The sequence below is a fragment of the Arvicola amphibius genome, chromosome 7, assembly GCF_903992535.2.
Source record: "Arvicola amphibius chromosome 7, mArvAmp1.2, whole genome shotgun sequence".
Classification (NCBI taxonomy): domain Eukaryota; kingdom Metazoa; phylum Chordata; class Mammalia; order Rodentia; family Cricetidae; genus Arvicola; species Arvicola amphibius.
The window spans coordinates 103454033-103473483 of record NC_052053.1 but is presented as its reverse complement, the minus strand read 5'-3'; the positions used below and the strand labels follow the sequence as shown (position 1 = coordinate 103473483).

The 19451-nt window shown below is 40.1% G+C and overlaps 1 protein-coding gene across 1 annotated transcript in view; it reads right to left on the bottom strand.

Annotated features, from left to right (window-relative positions):
- The window catches only part of Kcnh5 (potassium voltage-gated channel subfamily H member 5), a 286746-nt gene that overhangs the window by 182379 nt on the left and 84916 nt on the right, over positions 1-19451 (bottom strand). The window lies entirely within an intron of this gene.

The following is a 19451-nucleotide window of genomic DNA, read 5'->3' as shown; positions in this document are numbered from 1 at the left end:
AATATTTGTGATTCTAAAAGTCAGTATTTTTTTTTTTTTTTTGGTTTTTCGAGACAGGGTTTCTCTGCAGCTTTAGAGCCTGTCCTGGAGCTAGCTCTTGTAGACCAGGCTGGTCTCGAACTCACAGAGATCCGCCTGACTCTGCCTCCCGAGTGCTGGGATTAAAGGCGTGCGCCACCACCGCCTGGCTTAAAAGTCAGTATTAAAACAGTCATAACCTTAAGTTTCTCTCTCTAGAAGAGAATCTTCAAACTTAATGATTAAATCTAAGGGGATTGAGATTCAACTGAGTTAATAGAATACTTATGTCTGACATGCAAGAAGCCCCGGGTTCCATCCTCAGCACTGGGTATGGTAGCATATACCTGTGATCCCATACCTCAGAAGTGAAGGAGGAAAATCAAGACCATCCTGGGGCTACATGGTGGTTTCATAGCCAACCTGGGGTGCACGAGACACTATCTAAATTCCATTTATGGTTTAAATAGTTATTTGCAAACCATTTAAATTCTCCAGTAGTTTTCTTCTACTGCTAATGAGCAAAAAATAAAATGGTTAGCAATATAACCAATTCATTAATGTCAGGACTCAGTTGTGATTAAGAATGAGAAATGCAAGAGTGTTTTCTGGTCTGTTCCTATAGTAGCTTGGGCTTCCTAATTGCCACTCTGTTTTGCTTCTATAGAAATTGACAGCCATTTTTTTCATGATTGGTGTGGAAACTGACAGTCACTTTTCAATAATCAGTATGGGTACTGCTAAAGAATGAAGAAACTAGCTTTGCTTTAAGTTTCGAATTAGACATTTTAAAGCCCGTTGCCAAAATAATAATCTTAAAAGCGTAGATTTCTTTTTCAAGTGTCAGGCCTTTAAGAAAGAAAATAACTTTTCTACTGTTTTGTTATAATATGAATTGCTAAAATATTGGCTCTTTTGCCAGAAATCAGAGAAAGAGACAGAGAACTTAAAGTACAAGTTCACAGAGCAGAAGGAAGTCTGAGAGGTGACAGTAGGAACCCAAAACTGGTTGAAGAGAAACCCAAAAGTGAACAGATACTGTGGGATTCCCCTCTGTATGCTGTGATTACCATTGGTTAATAAAGAAACTGTCTTGAGCCCATGATAGAGTAGAATAGAACTAGGTGGGGAAAAACTAAACTGAATGCTGAGAAAAAAGAAGGAGGATTAGGAGAAGCCATGGAGCCCCTGCCAGAGACAGACATGCTGTAACCTTGCCTGTAGGCCACAAGCCTTGTGGTAAAATATAAAATAATAGAGATAAGTTAATTCTAGATGTAAAGAGCTAGCTAGCAATATGCTTAAATAATTGGCCGGGCAGTAATTTAATTAATACAGTTTCTGTGTGGTTATTCAGGAGTCTGGGCAGCCATGAAACAAACAAGTGGCCCCTTACAACAAACAGGTATATTCTACTTCCTGTGCAGAACACTGGGACATCAAATGCTGGGTAGTGGAGTATAGAGCAGTCCATATGACCACAGAGGTAGGAAGGGCTGTGGAGATGCCTCAATACGTAGAGCACTTGCCTCAGAAGTACTGATTTGTGAGTTCAGAACCTACAAAAAGTCCCACGCTATGGATAAGTCAAGGGTAAGACTCTGACTTGAAGAAGGTAGAAAGTGGGGACCAACAGCAAAAACTGTTCTCTGACCTCAACATGCGTGATGTGGCACAGGACTGCCTACACTCACACATGAACACACACACACACACATATTATCACAGGGACCTACAATTAGCCAAAATGCAAAAAATAAGAGCCCACCTAACTCTCTTCTCTAAAGGGATCATATACACTCCAAAATCCTCTCAAACTCAGAGATCATTGCAGAAGATTGCTGGGAAGTGTGAAGGCCCAGGGTGGTGGATGACTACAAGATGATACTATGGTCTTCACACAGCAGGGAAGTTACATATAAGAACTCATAGCAGTTGTGAAAGCGTGTCTAAAACCTGTGCAAACCCAAGCCAGACCAAATCTTAGCAGGGGTGTTGGGTTAGTAACACAGTATCACTCCCAGCTAGAAGCTGTTGGCAATTGTTAACTGGTGGGAGAGAGAGCAGCAGTTTTTGCTAAGATTATAGCCCTGGTAAGTTGATAGTTCTTTAGTAGAGGATACACCCAAGAATATTTGGATAGTGCAATTTTTTAAGTGTTACAAAGTTGGGTTGGAAGGGGGAAGAATTGGGGGAAAGTTGGGGCTCCTATGATCAAAACATGTTGTATGAACCTCTTAAAGAACAGGTAGACAGAGCCATTGACAGTTGTTTGAGAAAGGAAGGCAGCAAAAGGTCATGAAATCTGCTATGTGTTTGTGCTTCTCATTCATTGTTTACACATTTTAAACCACCATTGAATTACTTAGATTATGGAGAAGTTGTGTGGTTTTTGGTCCACTTTGCAAATATGGAGTATCAAAATTCACTCATCTCTTCAAAGGAATGTTCTGTCACTATTGGAATACAGATCTGGACTGCACAGACGAATTTCCTGACTTTGTGACATTCATATTTGTTGGGAAAACAAGCAGCAAACATATAAACACAAATAGTTACAAACTGGAACACGATAATGGGACACAGTGTGACAGGGGCATCAGATTGACTAGGGGACAGAGACCTCATGGCAGTGAGCCACAAGAAAAGCACTGTAAGTTATCAAGCCTTTATTATTCTTCCCACCAAAGAATTAAAAATAAAAGGATCTGAACTGTTTTTTCATTGTTGGCATCACCAAGTTGCCTTAGCTCCTTCCTGCCTCACCCACAGGCCACATCCCTCTCTTCCATGTTTCTTCACCCTCTTGGGAAATCTCAACGAATATTTTTGGTTTATTGTGACAAGGTACTAGTAGCCAAAAAGAAATAGAGACTTACATCTGTTTGGGAACAAAATCAGAGTACAGAAGGGTCTTCTGTAGTCAAGAACACACAAAGTGGGATTTCTAGTTGTGAAACTAACAGACAATGTCATCAGAAAAATCCCTGAGAGCCAGCTGTTTTCATTAACTGTGGGGGGGAAACTCTTCAGCCTATTAGGACAGCTGCCCTTGGTCTTTCAGTCTTTCCTTTCCAATATCACAGTTTTCAGTATTTATAGGAAATGTGATCTAGCAACACAGAGAAGAACTAGCAAGGGAAGTAGATAAGGAAGCAAGCAGGAAGAAATGCCAACGCAGCTAAAGATGTTCACGTGAGGATGGGAATGTGTCTGTGAAGCCTGCGAATGTAGAGAAGCTGCGGGAGAGAGGATGGAGTTCATTCCCAACAGAAAGTAAATGGAGACAGGAAGCCAAGTGTTGCTGTAGGAAGGATGAACAAGGGAGAACTAGGAGATGCAGAGGGGGAGGGAATGCAAGGCTGGGAGTTTATTCCCATCTGTGCATATGCTTTTCTATGGGTTGAGGGGTACTGAGCAGGTCTATAGATTGAGTAAGAATCAGAGATAGAGATAGACATGGGAATAAAGAGATAAGGTGCAGGAATCAATTGTCATGGGCGAAACCAAGCTTCAAAGCAAATCTGACCACACTTTGGTCCATTTTACTAAATTCCAGAATCATATATGTAACAATTCACATGAAATTCCAAAGGACTATCTTCAGTTTATCACAGTAATACACTGCTCACACCAGTGAATTAAAAGTGAAATCTTCTCTCTCCCTCCCTCTCTTCCCATTTATAAGCCCTAACCATAACCAATTCTAAATACCATTGCCGCTTCTCACCTGACTCTTAGACCTTCTGCCTTCATCTACCCTTGACCCCTTACAGCTTTTCCCCACACACAGCAGTAGAGTGGTGGTTATAGCATATTAGACAAGTTGACATTGGTCATGGCCTTGGCAAGCTAAATCAGGAACATGAAGAGTTCCAGAACAGCATAGCAGGATCCCATTTCAAAAGATGAAGAGGAAAAGGAAAAGTAAGAAGGTGAAAGAGAAGAATAAGTCTTTCTTTATCTTAGACTCAGAATAAAAGCCATCTTACAACACACACACACACACACACACACACAACACACAAGCTTGACTCTCCTGACCCTATATTTGTATGAGGAAGTTCAATAGTGAAATAATAAATTGTAAAAGCTACATCTGTAAGAGCTATCATCTGGTCATCAACTAAGGCAAAGAAGTCTGGTCATAGGTTTGGGGAAGCTAAAAGGAGTAAATATGAACATGGAATAAGAAAAGCTATTCAGCAAATCTGGGAGGGGGAAGCCTGCAAGAAGGAAGACAGAGGAGCAAGGGCTTCAGTGGCTGGTCCTGACTCCAGCTGCTGCTTGGGAGTCCTGGAGCAGAAGAGGTGGGGAGCATCAAGACGGAGAGGTTTGAACGCACTGTGTCATAAGGAGTCAAAAGGTGAAGAAACTTGAGTCCCCGTGTGTAGAAGGAAGAGAGGCTTTCTGTGTGAGCTAGGCACTCTTAAGGAAATACGTTGGGGAATCCCAACTACCAAGGAAGTCGCAGGGACTCTGAGGAACCTGGTAGACAAACTCAAAGGCAGCCCAAAGTAATAAAACTTCCCCAGTTATATGAATCCCCTTGCAAACCCTTACAAGAAGGGTCTATACATGGCTTCCCTTGCCAATGTCCATCGATAGACACCAATGTAAGTGCCTTTCCTTCACAATTACTTCAAACTGGTGATGCTTCCACATTAGAATTTCACAGATTAAGACTGCTTGCCATTCTGAAATATGAATTCTGCTTTAAAGAAGGTGAACTCTGAAGGGCAGCTGTTGAACCAGCTTCTGGATGGACAGCTGTACCTTCAAAGAGAACTTGTGATGCCTCCAGCGTTTCCTGACAGAGAAACTGGACATAATTTTCATTACATAAAGATCATATCTCCTACACACACACCCTAAAGGCAGCGCTGCCTCCTCAGCTGCCAACCTCCTAGAGAGGATTAATGTAGTCCTCACAATTCAGGTAAATATCAACTAGAAAAACAAGGAGAGGTGATTTAGAAACTAGTTTAGAAAGTGTCCCAAAGAAAAGAACTCTCTAAGTACACCAAAGCCATTCATAAATTTGAGCATAAAGGCCTTTGGGTATGACATTCATCTTAATTAGCACTCAGTATAGTCATCTATGGATTTATAGATCTTTCAGTTAGTGAAAAAAATAAATATTTTAGACAAAACTAAAGTCATCTGTCAATAGACTCTTGCTAGCACCTGTATGAGGATCACATAAGGTTTTCATTCTCAAACAACACCTTATTGCATCCCAGGGCTGCCTGTCCTGAGAAATGCACAACTCCATAGAAGTCTAGATTGAACTTAATGAAAATCATTAAATAATCCTGGGAGGAGAAAATAAGCCTCTCTGAGTATAATACACCCACTGAGAAACAGATTTTGTAAAAATTTTACTCTAATTCAATTTTATTTTATAACATAAAAAAACATTTCCACGCATCTGTTCTCTTCTCTCCCCTCTTCGTGGATCTCCTTTCCCAAGCACCCACCCCCAGTCAGCCTCGCAGCCCTACAGTCTGGACACCAGTTACCTTCTATATGCAATGATTCTGTTGGCCGTCTCACCACAGCACAGGTCTCTGAAACCCAAACCGCATTCCAGACAGCCTGGGGAAGCCCTCCTCCTGCAGTGTCTCCTGCAATCCTGCTGGTTCCTCCTCTTCTGCCTCAGCAGCATGCTTTGCAGCTTGTCCAGCAGAATTTGTAGAAATCTGCGAGTCCTCTCTAGTACTTCACACACTCACTTCCTCATCGACAGCAACTTTAAAATCTGCATTGGGAACTTTTTCTAGAATCTCTTTCAGGATATCCCAAATAGATCCGCAATGCCGGCTGTACTCTCCACATTTCTCAGATGATGACTTAGACCCAGGCTTCTTAAACTGTCTCCACTTACTGTTCCTTTTTGCCCGAGACAGTTTTATGCAACCCAAGAATATAAAATAAGACAGATATAAAATATATAAAATAGATACACAAATAAAATATTTACTGAAAACAAATCATAAAGAATTAGCAACTATTTTGTATTTGTTTTACTACTTATTAAAAATTAAACAACTTTGCATAGTAATGAGATGAATGTGTTTGTTTTTACACAAAGAATTTAACCATGGATAAATATTTGATACTACTGGACATAAAGCATCTAACTTTTCTCAGAGTTGATTGATATTTTTATAGAATTCAATGCTATGACACCACTTTTCATATATATATATTGTATAAGATGGGAGAAGTATTTTGGGGGACATTTCAGAAATTAATTAAAATCATGTCCAAATCCTCAGTTAAAATACACTTAAATATTTTTTTATGAAACTCAAATCAGCAACTCAGACTTTCAGATTTTCAAAGTAAAATATTCTAACATACTACAATAAAAATACAGACCAATTTAATACACGCTGAGGAATAAAGGTGGGAAATATTGAAAGCCTGTGTTTTGTAATTAAAGCATGTTTCTGTAAAAGCAACAAACTTTGGGTGCATAGTAGAGACACCGACCCTCATAGCACAGCAGCCTTGAATCTGAGCCAGCACTGTAGGCAACATCTGCCAGGTGCTACATTATTTGGTGGTATACGCAGTGCAAAATGTACATGTTGTTTGTTCAGAACCACCACTGCAGTGAAATCACACAGCGCAACATGAGCAAGCTCTGCCCAAAACACTGTGTGATTTTGTGATTAATGTTTGATATTGGCACATTCAGAAGCCTCTGGTGCCAAATTTCCATGACCCTCATATTCAGTCACAGGGTCATGACCCACAACTTAGGAAATGACATACATTCTTAATAAGTGACGATGAAAAGCTTGAACCTAGGTTGTCAGACATCTAAGTCTATAGCCTTTCACAAGCCATGGGCTCCCTGGTCTGCCATCTCTTCAAAGCTGGATTGCAAACAATGCTATGCTCATTCATTGGTGTGTAGTCTGTGACCATCCTAGCAGAACAGTAGTAGATAAACTGCTACAGCAGAGATTTTATCATCCAGGAAACCTAAAATACTAACGACCTGGCCCTTTGCCAAAAGAACCACCATCATTTGCCAGCTCTATATTAAGACATTCTCCATACACCTCGCACCTCAGCATTGTCTTCCTGGGTTACAAAAACTACCTACTTGGTTTCTTCGCCAATAGCCTTTATCTTCAACCAATCTTCCACACAGAAGAACCAAATTGTTCTGTTAACCCGACGTCCGTTTAGGATAAAGGTTGAAGCCATCCTCAAATGTTGAAAAGCTTTTGGATGTCTTGGCTTCCCTTCTTTCTCACCAGACAATATACTTTCCATTCAGTCAAAAGTGAAATGCAAAGAGATCCCACCAAAAGGCCAAGCTATCCCATCCCTGTGTGCTTATGTGTTTCTCTCTCTCTCTCTCTCTCTCTCTCTCTCTCTCTCTCTCTCTCTCTCTCTCTCTCTCTCTCTCTCTCTCTCTCTCTCTCCCTCTCCTTGGGAAGTATTTGGTCATTTCCCTACTTGGCATCACATTTCAAGTTAGGTGAACTGTATCAGCCATTTGCTCACTCATCATGTGCACAGCAAACACAACTATCTGCTGGAAGGCAACGTTTTCACCTAAATGAACAATGGCAAAGGGGGCAAACAAAACACTACAGCTGGGAGCTAAAAGTCTTTATTCTTTTCTACAAAGTTTCAATTTTGTATATATAAAGACCTAAGAAGGCCATGGAGGAAGAGATGGGTATTAAGATAGGTAGAAAGATGGAGTTGGGGTAGGAGAGAGAGACCATACAAGGCTTCTCTTGTCTGATGCCTTGACTGTATTAACAAGTTTACTGAGGACCAAGAAGCTTCTAGTAGCTACCACAACCCAGTGCCTCCATAATGACTGCTATAGTCCCACATGGACTGAAGAATTCTGTCTCGCTAACACACAATTCGGTTTCTGAGTCCTAGATCTCAGCACCACACCCAGGCTACCTAATGGACCATTGAGAACATTATTTGTTGTCCTTTACAGATTCTGAGAGGCCTTGTGAAAATGTGACTTGGCATAAAAAGAAACAGGATATGAAAGAACATTCCTGCAAAGGGCAGTTCTATTTTGATGAGGAGTCGGGACTAGAATGCACCTCACGCAGTCTTTTTTTAAATACTGAAATATACATCGGAAAGCATTGACCATAAAAGACTACCTAGAGCCATGAACTTTGAGCTCCAAAAAAAGGTGTTGCCTCATGAGATACTCGGTTCATTAAAGAAAAAAGAAGATAAAAGCAAAAATCCTTCTTACAGGCAAGGGTAGAGCAAACCCAAAGATCTGACCCAGTTTCCAAAATAAACATTAGGTTTAAAGCTCTCCTCATCTGGCTAAAATGAAAAACCAAGTGAAAATGAGTGTGCTCACACTCCATTTCCTACATACACCACTAAAGCAGGCACAAGAGACCATGTAACACAGCCATCAATGTTATAACTGAGACAACTCAAGTGTGTTACATGACGGTTGGTGGAAGAATGCCCTGCATGTTGGAACAGAGTGACAACTGACCTTTAAGGCTTGCTGTGCATCCATCCAGGTCAGGCAGCCTCTTAGGTTTCCACAAGTACATGTGAAAATGTCTTGTGTGCCCAGATCCAAAGGCATTTCAGTCTTCCCAATGCCACAATTCTACATGGAAAAACACTTTCCACTTCCCTTCCCAAAAGCATATTTCCTTTCCTTCATTACACCCCCTGGCAATCTTCCCTCTCATCTCTTTACTAGGCTTGCCACTTAGAAGTCTCCTCTTCTCCACAGAGGGACACAGTATTAGAGGGATAAACCATGAAACTCTTTGTGACACTGTTGCTTTCCCACACAATCTTGTGCCCCCACCCCATGGACAATGGTGTAACCTTGTGAAGGAACACTAGGATGCATGGAGCGTTGGCATTTTGAAAAGTGATGGAAACTCTATTGATTCACTCCTCCATTTAACATTTGAAAAATTAAAACCCACAGAGAATTAAAGACATGATGGTCCTTAAGACTTTTATACCCAATTAATTTATGTTTTCTCAATATCTAGGTCTTTCGTGTTCTACTGATGTTCTTTCAAAATAAAGAGGCTTAGGGGAAAGTCCATAACTTCAGTTTGACTCTTAGTATGAATTCTACAGAGATGCTGAATGAGTTCACTCACCATATGAGTTAGGCTGCCTCAATCCAGTAACTAAAATAGCAATAGAAAGGATAAATAGCAATAATAATACAAAGAATAAATAACATCTTAAATAAAATGATTACTCAAAGTCCAAACAGGTAGCCTTTTGATATATGTTGTCTGCATACTTAATAATATATTCAATAGAAGATTAAAACAAATTCACATATGCAGATATGTACATGGAGAAAAATACTAATTATTTATGAATGAGAGTTATCTACAACTTACTTTTTATTGATGTTCTCTGTTTTATGAAAGTTTAATAAAGAAGCAAATAGAGCTCTGTGTGATGTTTAGACTCAACTAAAATGCAAGTTGCATATAATTTAGTAATAAACTAAATTGTTTTCTTGATGAATCTTTAGAAGAAGATTCACAAAAATACATTAAGACAAGAGGATAATCACATTAGAAAAAAACTCTACACTCATATCCTGTTGTTTTATAGCCATCAAAACAAATTATCCATGTGCTAAGGTGTTTTATGAATAGCTTCAAAATTAGACAGTCTGCTGATCTTTAGAAAATGGAAAATTATTAGGATTCAATAACAAGATTATGTAAATGAAGTGGATTAGAAACCATTTCACGAAAGCATCATTAAGTATTTACTGAGCAAATTAGCAAAGAGATTACCCACTTCTTGATTTAACAAAAACAAATCTGCTGTTCTCCACAACTGCTGCAGAATTGAACGGCTAGGATATTCTCTCACTAACAGCCTTGGATAGTGAATTTCACAAATGCCAACAGAACTTCATATTCATTCACAAATGGACACATTATGCACTGGAGAGAGTCTGATTATGTTGTTAGGGTGATGGCTACTCCAAGAACTATAGCGGTCACTCCAGACAGAGAACATGTCAAAACTAGAAAGAGACACAGTTGAAGTCATAGACATAGTGAAGACATATATTAAGAAGAAGCAAGAAATCAATTTAGGCTCCACAAATGAATTATCCATACTGGACAAGCCTAGAATTAAAGGACTTTAAGTTTGAAATTTTCCCCAGTAGCAGAAAAGAAAAATATATTGGGATCATAGGAACATTGTAAGTAGCTGAGATACACTGGAAATAGGCCAAAGATCCATAACTATTTACTCTAAAAAGAAACAGTCTTCCTGGAACAAGGACAGAGGTTGTAAGAGTCAGGAATCTTGGTAAACTTTCAAGGAAGTTTGTGAAATTTACTAGACTTGAAAAGCTCAGAAAGTTAAAGAATTCCTAAGGTACTGCAAAAAGGCTATGAAAGCAGTAAACAATTTTTGGAAAAGGGAGACTCTTTGGTGAAGCTGCTGCAAGCTGGACATTGAGCTCCATAGCTGCAGCTTTCCTCAGTCATCACCCATACTAGGATGGGGTTTCTAGTGAGCATATCAAGTTGAGGTAATGCTGTGGGACAATGGTCTTTTATCCTGTCACTTGTACTATTTTAATAAAATGCTGATTGGCCAGTAGCCAGGCAGAAAGTATAGGTGGAGCAACCAGGCAGGAAGTAGAGGCTGGGCAATGAGAACAGAATTCTGGGAAGAGGAAAGAAGCAGTCTGCAGTTGTGACCCAACCGCAGAGGAAGCAAGATGAGAATGCCTCACTGATAAAGGTACCAAGCCACATGGCTAACACAGACAAGAATTATGGGCTAATATAAGAGTTAATAAGAAGCCTGAGGTAATAGGCCAACCAGTTTATGATTAATGTAGACATCCGTGTGTTTTCTTTGGGACTGAACAGCTGCAGGACCAGAGGGGACAGAAACCTCTGAGACTAAACTCCTCCCTTGTATTAAGAACTGATTGCTAATTTGGATGTAAAGCTTCCTAGGCCTGGATGTAGGGGGGAGGGCCTTGGACTTCCCACAGGGCAGGGTTCCCTGCCCTCTCTTAAGGAGGGAGGGGGAGGGAGGAGGGTGAGTGGGAGAGTAGAAGGAGAATGGGAAGAGGGGAGAAAGTATAAATTTTTTAATGGAAAAAAAGAATACTTATTTAAAAGTTAAAGCATTATGTTCAACTATATAAATGTTCTTTTCTTTAAAAAAAAGAAGAAGAAGAACTTATGGCTAGGAAGCCTGCATAGGACCAGCTGAGGCCCTCTGCATATGTATGACAGTTGCATAGGTTAGTCTACTTGTGGGACTTCTGGAAATGGGATCAGGGCATGTTGCTAACACTTTGACTGGCATTTAGGAACCTGTTCCTAATGCTGGGTAGTCTTGCCCATCAACTTTTTGATAAAAGGTTATTCACAGTTATTGTGTTATAAAGTTCAAAGTGATACTTGTCAAACCGGCAACACAGACTGACTAGATTCTCAACACAAAAGAAAACATGAAGTTTTCTGCCTTTCTTTTTACCTTTTCTCCTTCTACACAGGCACACATACATGTATACGCACACACACATATACATACACACAGCCTTAAAACTAGCAATGACAATGTACTGCACATAACCAATTCTAGGACCAGTAGTGGTGATTTTTTTTCTTATTTTACTTGGGAGCAAAAAAAAATTTTTTTAAAGCAAGGTTACAAGAAGCTTCAACATTCATGTTTGTATTCTGTACATAGGTGTCTAATAAAGCCTAGAACTATGCAAGGTGTAACCCTTCATGAGTCTGAAAGACTCCTATAAACTTCTCAGTCTATTTGAAGGGAATGATGCCATGAAATCACCAAAGACTGAGGAACTAAAAGGAATATTAAAATGTATTTCCTTGCAAGAGTCTGATTATAGAAGCTGAACTCACACAGAGGCTTAAGCAGAAATTTAAAGTCAGTTGGCAGGAGGAAGCCAAGTAGCAGAATAGATGGAGAAAGTATCTATTCATGCATTGAAACGAGATAGCAGAAACCCAAGGAAGAAGATGACCAGACTTAAAACTAGACAGAAACTAATGATGAGTGGGAAGAAGATCTAGGTCTTGCAGATATAATCATCCACATACAGCATAGAGAATAAAATAGAATCAACTCTAAATCAAAGTTTTGAAAACCCAACTGGAACTAGGTGAAAATTTCCAACAGAGGTAGATGTAGAGGTAGAGTGAAGGGAGAGAGTACTGGTGGTGTGTCTACTGGTTGTCTTCCTAGACCTTATACAAACATGCCAAATGAGAGACTTGGGCCAAAACAGCTACCAGAGCTTCTGGAATCCCAAAGACAAACAAATGTAGGTTGTTGGAGAAGGTACCACTTATTGGTTCCCAGCCGCCTGGCTAGCTCAGACATGAAATAATCACACAGAAACTGTATTATTTAAATTACTACTTGGCCCATTAGCTCTAGCTTCTTATTGGATAACTCTTACATATTTATTAAACCCATCTCCATTAATCTATGTATCGCCCCATGACAGTGACTTACTGGCAAAGTTTTGGCATGTCTGACTCTGGCAGCAGCTCCATGGCTTCTCCCTGACTCTGCCCTTCTTTCTCCCAGCATTCAGCTTAGTTTTCTGATGGAGGACTCTCATTGGTTAATAAAGAAACTGTCTTGGCTTTTTGATAGGGCAGGATTTAGGTGGGTGGAGTAGACAGAACAGGATGCTGGGAGTGAGGCAGAGGCCTCAGGCAATTGCCATGCCTCTCCTCTCTGGGTCAGATGCAATGAAGCTCTGGCCCAAGATGGACGTATGCTAGAATCTTCCTGGTAAGCCACCACCTCGTGGTGCTACATAGATTATTAGATGTGGGTTAAAGCAAGATATGTGAGAATTAGCTAATAAGAGACTGAAACTAATGGGCCAGGCAGTGTTTAAATGAATACAGTTTGTGTGTTGTTATTTCGGGGCATAAGCTAGCCAGGCGTCCAGGAGCAGGGCGGCGGGAACACAGGAACGCAGCCTGCTGCTCATCACTACAGTTTTCCCCACCTACCTAAGTCCTAAGTTTCTTTATTCATTAATGGTAATCACAGCATACAAAGAGAAATCCCACATCAGTAGGTAAACTGACTGCAAACTTCACAGAAGAATCAGAGCCAAGACTGAGAGTGCATGTCTCCCTGGTCAGTGATTTTCATCAAAGCCCAATCTGGGTCCTCTTCTACATCACTAATTGTGCAGTTCAGTAGGCTCAAGCAAAGAATGGTTAGGAATTGTTCAGGGGTTGAGGGTGAAGAAGTAGAAAGCAGTAACCAAAGGCCCTACTCATGAGAAGCTGACATTTTTAAAGAAAAGTGAAACGTGATAAACCCAATTTCAGTTCTCAAGAATTTTAAAGAACATGGGTGCATGGTGGAGAAGGTAGTGACTGATGTTCGCTGGGGTAGTTTCTGTAGGGTTGCTTTAAGGAAACTTATGAAAACATGACTCATTTGGGACCTACAAAAATTCAGGGTATAGGTGTTGTATGGTAGTTTCTTCTGGGATTATACTTTTTATCTCAAGGGAAGACCTTTAAGAAACCAAACGTTCTAGAGAGATGAAACATTTCATCCTGAGGGGAAACCTTAAGCTCAGGAAATAAACAACTCAATATCTTCAAGAAGTCTCTTAAAGTGGCTAGATTCACCAGTCCCTTTCCTCTGCATGCACTTAGAAGCTGCAAAGATAACTGAGCAATACTCTCAGACCAGCCAAGTTGACTGAAATAAGCAGAGACCAGCCAAATGTTCTAGAAGGAAAGACTAGTTGATGCCTGGAGGAAGTTCAAACAAATTAAGATACTTGAAAAGGTTACCCTCCTCCAACCGGCTGAGCTGCCTGCAAGTTGTGCAGTGTGCTTCAGATTTTCATTTTTTGTGAGGTGTCACCCATGCTAAGGGGTAGAATATTGGTGGCACAACTGTCTTTGAGTCATTTATGTTTACTCTTTTAAGTAATTCCTCATCCATCTTTCTATTTGTAATACCAATAAAACTTATTGGTTCATCAAGTTAGACTTTGATGGTATCTATACGTTGGGCTACCAACAGTTCTCTATCTACAGTGAGTAGGTATTTGCTCCTCTCTCCCCAGAAATAATATCACACAACACTAGGTAAGGAGGTGAGTACTATAAGTAGAGGGTAATAGATTTGGCTTGAAGTGCTCAAAGATAGCTAGAAACCTAGCATGAGCTAAGAGAAAACAGACACTAGCAAGAAGAATAGAAATAGAAAATATAGGGAGTAAGGTAGGAATGATCTCACCAGTAAACATGGACTTGGTAATTAATATCTACTGAAAGCAAGAACTTCTCTGATGGAGGCTGAGATGCATTAACCTGCATCTCAGTCATTAGGAGTATGCCCATTTATTATAGTAACAGTAGTAGGTTCTCCACTAAGGCTATGACCTATCAACCACAGGTTCTTGACCTGACAATGGTGCCAAGAATTGGTTTTCTCTTGTGAGATGGAACTGATATCCAATTAGATTGAAGTACTCCCAGAGTGCTGATGCCACCATTGCACCAGTGAGCATGTCTTTCCAGGTCAGATGTTTTTGTAGCTCCCAGGATTCACAGTTGGGCAAGACTGATGATCACTCTCCTCCTTTGGTAACATGGGTAGCACCTCCCACCATTATGAAAGCTTGCCAGTAGGAATGATACTTCCCTATCAGTACTACCTTGATATCTCCATGTTTTGTGTGACTCAAATAAATTGTGTCTTAAACAATAGGATCTTATTATCAGCTCCAATAGCATTGACAACAGCCTATATTATTTGGGCATCTATGGGACCTCACTAGCCAACAACACCTGAAAAAGTAATGCATCCCTGGCATAAAAAAAAAATCCCTGGGGATTTTTATTTGTTAGTCTGAGGTATCAAACAGAGCCATTGTTGTCAAGCTTAGGGTAACTCCATTTCAACACTTTTTATATCAGTTTACATATTTATTTTAGGAAGCTTCTACAGTCGTAGGTATGGCACTGCAATTGTTTAATTAAGAATGATCCCTCACAGGCGTACCCAGCCACCTGGGTTTTAGGTAGTTCCAGATGCAGTCAACAACCAAGAATAGCCATCAGACCTGGGAGGGACTGGAGATGTGAATATTATCAAAAACACATTGTTTGAAATTCTTAAAGAAAAAATAAAAAGAAAATAAAATAAATTTCTATGTGCATGAGGAAACAGTACGTAATGTAGGTTTTGTTTGTGTACATTGGAGACATCTGTGCTGAAGAATGGTGCTGTATATTTACTTTAAAGGGGTCACTAAACAGAGTTTCTAGGGCAGCAATAGCAATAGAAGGAAAATGTAGAAGACTACGCCAATGGTCTGTGCTATCAACAACATTGATTTGGTCTTAGGTGGTAAGCTGTGGAAGCACAGAGAAGCAATTAAATGTAGTTTGAAGGTCAAATCAAAGGGTTTTGTTGTAAGTGGATATAACATTTGAGAAAATCAGGAATCCAGGATGCTTCCCAGCCTTGGGATTTGAGGAACAAAGGAAATAAGATTGTGTTTCAACTTCTACACTGTCTTTATTTTACTTTGATTGTGTTATAAAGTGTCATTCTAGGCTACCCATCCTGAAGAAGAGTTTGGCAAGTTCATATATATATTATTTAGTATATGTATACTGATATTTACTAGTATATATACATATATATATATATATATATATATATATATATATACTGATAATTCTGGACATTATTACAGAGAATTAAGAACTTATGTCCATATAAAAATCTCTTTGCACAGGTACAAATACCTTTATCTGTAATACCTTCAAACTAGAAATATTCAAAAGGAGTCCAAGTTAATAAATCACAAACATACTTGCACATTAGAATGTTTAATTGGGATAGGTACTCTTAGAAGTTGGCAGAATTTTCACATTGGTTCCCAGTCATGCAGAGAGGGGCATATTATGGTTAGAAAGACTAGACTACATGGACCCTTTAGAGTTGCCTCTGCCAAAGAGAAGAGTAAACTGAATCAAAACCAGTGTTGCATTCCTGGAGGAACTGCAGGAATTAGTGCCACCATTAAGGACTTAAAAGATGCATGGGTGGTGGTTCCCACCACGTATCCATTTATTTCTCCTATCTGGTCAATGCAGAAGATAGGCTGATGTGGGATTCTTCTCCGTATGCTATGAATATAAGTTATTACCATTTGTTAATAAAGAAACTGCTTTGGCCTATGGCAGGGAAGAATATAAGTAGGTGGAGAAACTAAACTGAATGCAGGGAGAAAGAAGAAAGCGTCAGGCAGACTCTAGCCATGTAGCTGCTGAAGGCAAAAGACACGGGATCCTTACTGGTAAATCACAGCCTCGTGAAAATACAGAGATTAGTAGAAATGGGTTCATTTAAGATATAAGAGCTATCTAGGAATATGCTTGAACCATTGGCCAAACAATGTTGTAATTAACATAGTTTCTGTGTCATAATTTGGGTCTGGGCGGCCAGAAATCAAAAGTGCAGTCTCTGTTTACAAGAAGTAGATCATGGAGAATGACCGCTGCCTATTGAAAACTCAATCAAGTAGTGACTCCAATTGTGGCTGCTCTACCAGATGTCGTCTCCTTAGTTGAGCACCTAAACACATCTCCTGGTACATGGTATGCAGCTATTGATCTAGCAAATGACATTTTCTGAGTTCCTGTCCATAAAGACAACTAGAAGCAATATGCTTTCAGTTGGCAAGGCCAGCATGAAACTGTTATGTTTTTACCTCAGAGCTATATTGACTCTCCATCCCTGTGTCATAACTTAGTTTAAAGAGATTTTGATCATCTGTTTCTTTCACAAAATATTACATTGGTTCACTATATTGACAACATTATGCTGACTGGACCATGATGGAGGAATGTCTATGTGTTACTTTCATTATTAATAAAGATACTGCCTTGGCCCTTTAAGAGAGCAGAAAATTAGGTAGGCGGAGTAGACAGAACAGAATGCTGGGTAGCAGGAGTGGGGAGACGCTTCAGGCAGTTGACATATGCAGTCGCCATGCTTCTCCTCTCTGAGATGGACGCAGGTTAAGATCTCTCCTGGTAAGCCACCCCTCATGGTGCTATATAAATTACTAAATATGGGTTAAAGTAAGATATGAGAATCAATCAATAAGAAGCTACAGATAATGGGCCAGGGGCCAGGCAGTATTTAAATGAATACAGTTTCCGTGTGATTATTTTGGGTAAAGCTAGCCGGGTGGCGGGACACAGCCTGCCGCTCCTTCCACAAGACCAAGTGAGAAGGAGATGGCAACCACTTTGAACTCATTAGCAATGTACACACACATCAGAGAATAGGAAGTAAATCCAATCAAACTTCAAGGGCCTTCTACCTCATTGAGATACTTAGCAATCCAGTATGTGGGACCTTCGGAGACATTCCTTCCAAGGTAAAGGATAAGTTATCATACCTGGCTCCTCCTACCACTAAGAGAGAAGTACAACATTTAGTAGGCTTATTTGGATTCTGGAGATAATGCATTCCTCCCTTGGGTGTGTTATTTTGGCCCATATGCCAAGTGACTCAGAAAGCTTCTAGTTTTGAGTGGGTCCTGGAACAGAAGGTTCTTCAACAGGTCCAGGCTGCTTTGCAGGCTGCTCTACCACTTGGACCATATGATCCAATAAATTCACAATGGTACTTGAGGTATCAGTGTCAAGTAGGGATGCTGTTTAGAGCCTTTAGAGCAAGGTTCTACCACCATCTGCAGATAACTATTCTCCCTTTCGAGAGACAGCTCTTGGGCCTTTGTAGAAACTGGATTTTGGCAATGGGTCACCAAGCTACTGTGAGACCTTGGATGCCCTTTATTAGCTGGGTGCTATCTGATCCATCAATCCCTAGAGTACCATGTGTACAACAGCAATCTGTTATCAGATGGAAGTGGTATATACATGATTTGGTATGAACAGGTTCTCAGAGCACAAGCAAGTGACATGAAGAAGTTGGCCAAATGCTTATGGTTTCTACTCCCATTACAATGCTGTCTGCTGCCAAGCATGCACCAATTACCTCATGGGGTGTTCCCTGTGATGGATTGATTGTGGAGGAGACTAGGGCCTATTTTACTGTAGGCACCACTCAGAAGTGGACAGCTGCAGCCTTACAACCCCTTTCTAGGATAACGCTGAAAGACCCTGACAAAGGGAAATCTTCACAGTGAGCAGAAGTTCGGGCAGTACACATGGTCATTATTCAAAATAAAAAGGTTACCAAATTCTAGGTCTGCATAAGAATCAATCATGTATTTCCTAAGCAGTAAAAGCAGCATAGTGTTGAATTCTACATGTAACAGAATGTTTTCTTTATCACATCATTGCCCAAATATCTTTTTGATATGAGTATCAGTTTACTTTATCATGGATTCATCATGGGACATCTCTGTGTATGTAGAATATGTTCCCCCTGAAGGCCCCTGGAATTGATGACACTTGTATTCTAATGCCCCCTTCACTGAAACCCCAATCCACACTTAGAACCTGGGTATTCTTGTCTCTATAGTTCTCTACATGATGATTACAGTGGGGAACTGAATACTTGCTAACACTGGTACTCTAGTAGCTTCCCCACACTAAAGTATGAAGGCCTAGACTCAAGTTACTCACTGTTCAGGCCAACCAATGACCCTCAACTTCCAAATCTTTCTCGTGAATGCCCATATCTGAAGCTCTGTAATTTGGAGCCACAAGGGAGAAACAAAGAAGAAAGAAACATCAATGATAATGACTTCAATGGCTATCATGTATGTTAATAGTGGTCTCATCTTCAACACAGCACTCTTAAAAGTTACTCTAGGTAGCTGAACTAGGCTTGAATGAGTCACATGGGCCAGCTTGAAGGTGGGAATGCCTGAAAACTTTCCTTCGAGACATTTTGAAACAGCATCTAACGTTTGCACCACTTTCGTGTCTGGAACTCTGATGCCATTCAGCCAGAATGTAGGGACAGAGCATATGGTCTTTAGCTCTTTGAAATTGCATTCCACTTTCAAGAACATCACCAAGCCACCATAGACAGGCTTGCATACTGATTCTTGGACCCTTGTCAATGCTAAAGGTCTCCAGTTCACCAGTCCTTCCTTTCATTCTCTGTCACAAGCTCAACTGACTACAGTGTTTGTCAAAAGACATTTACAAATTTCGTTTCATTAGTCTTCATGATTAAAAAGAATGCATCACACTGTATCCTGAAGTCCACTTTAATTCAGAAATTCAGTTATTGACTAAAATATTTCCTAACTTATGGTCTTACATCATATCCCATCTGCTTTTTGAGAACTCTGACTGCCAACAAAACCTACGGAATGTGCCAGACTCCTCCTGTCTAGATATCAGAGCTAGTTCCTTCCCCAG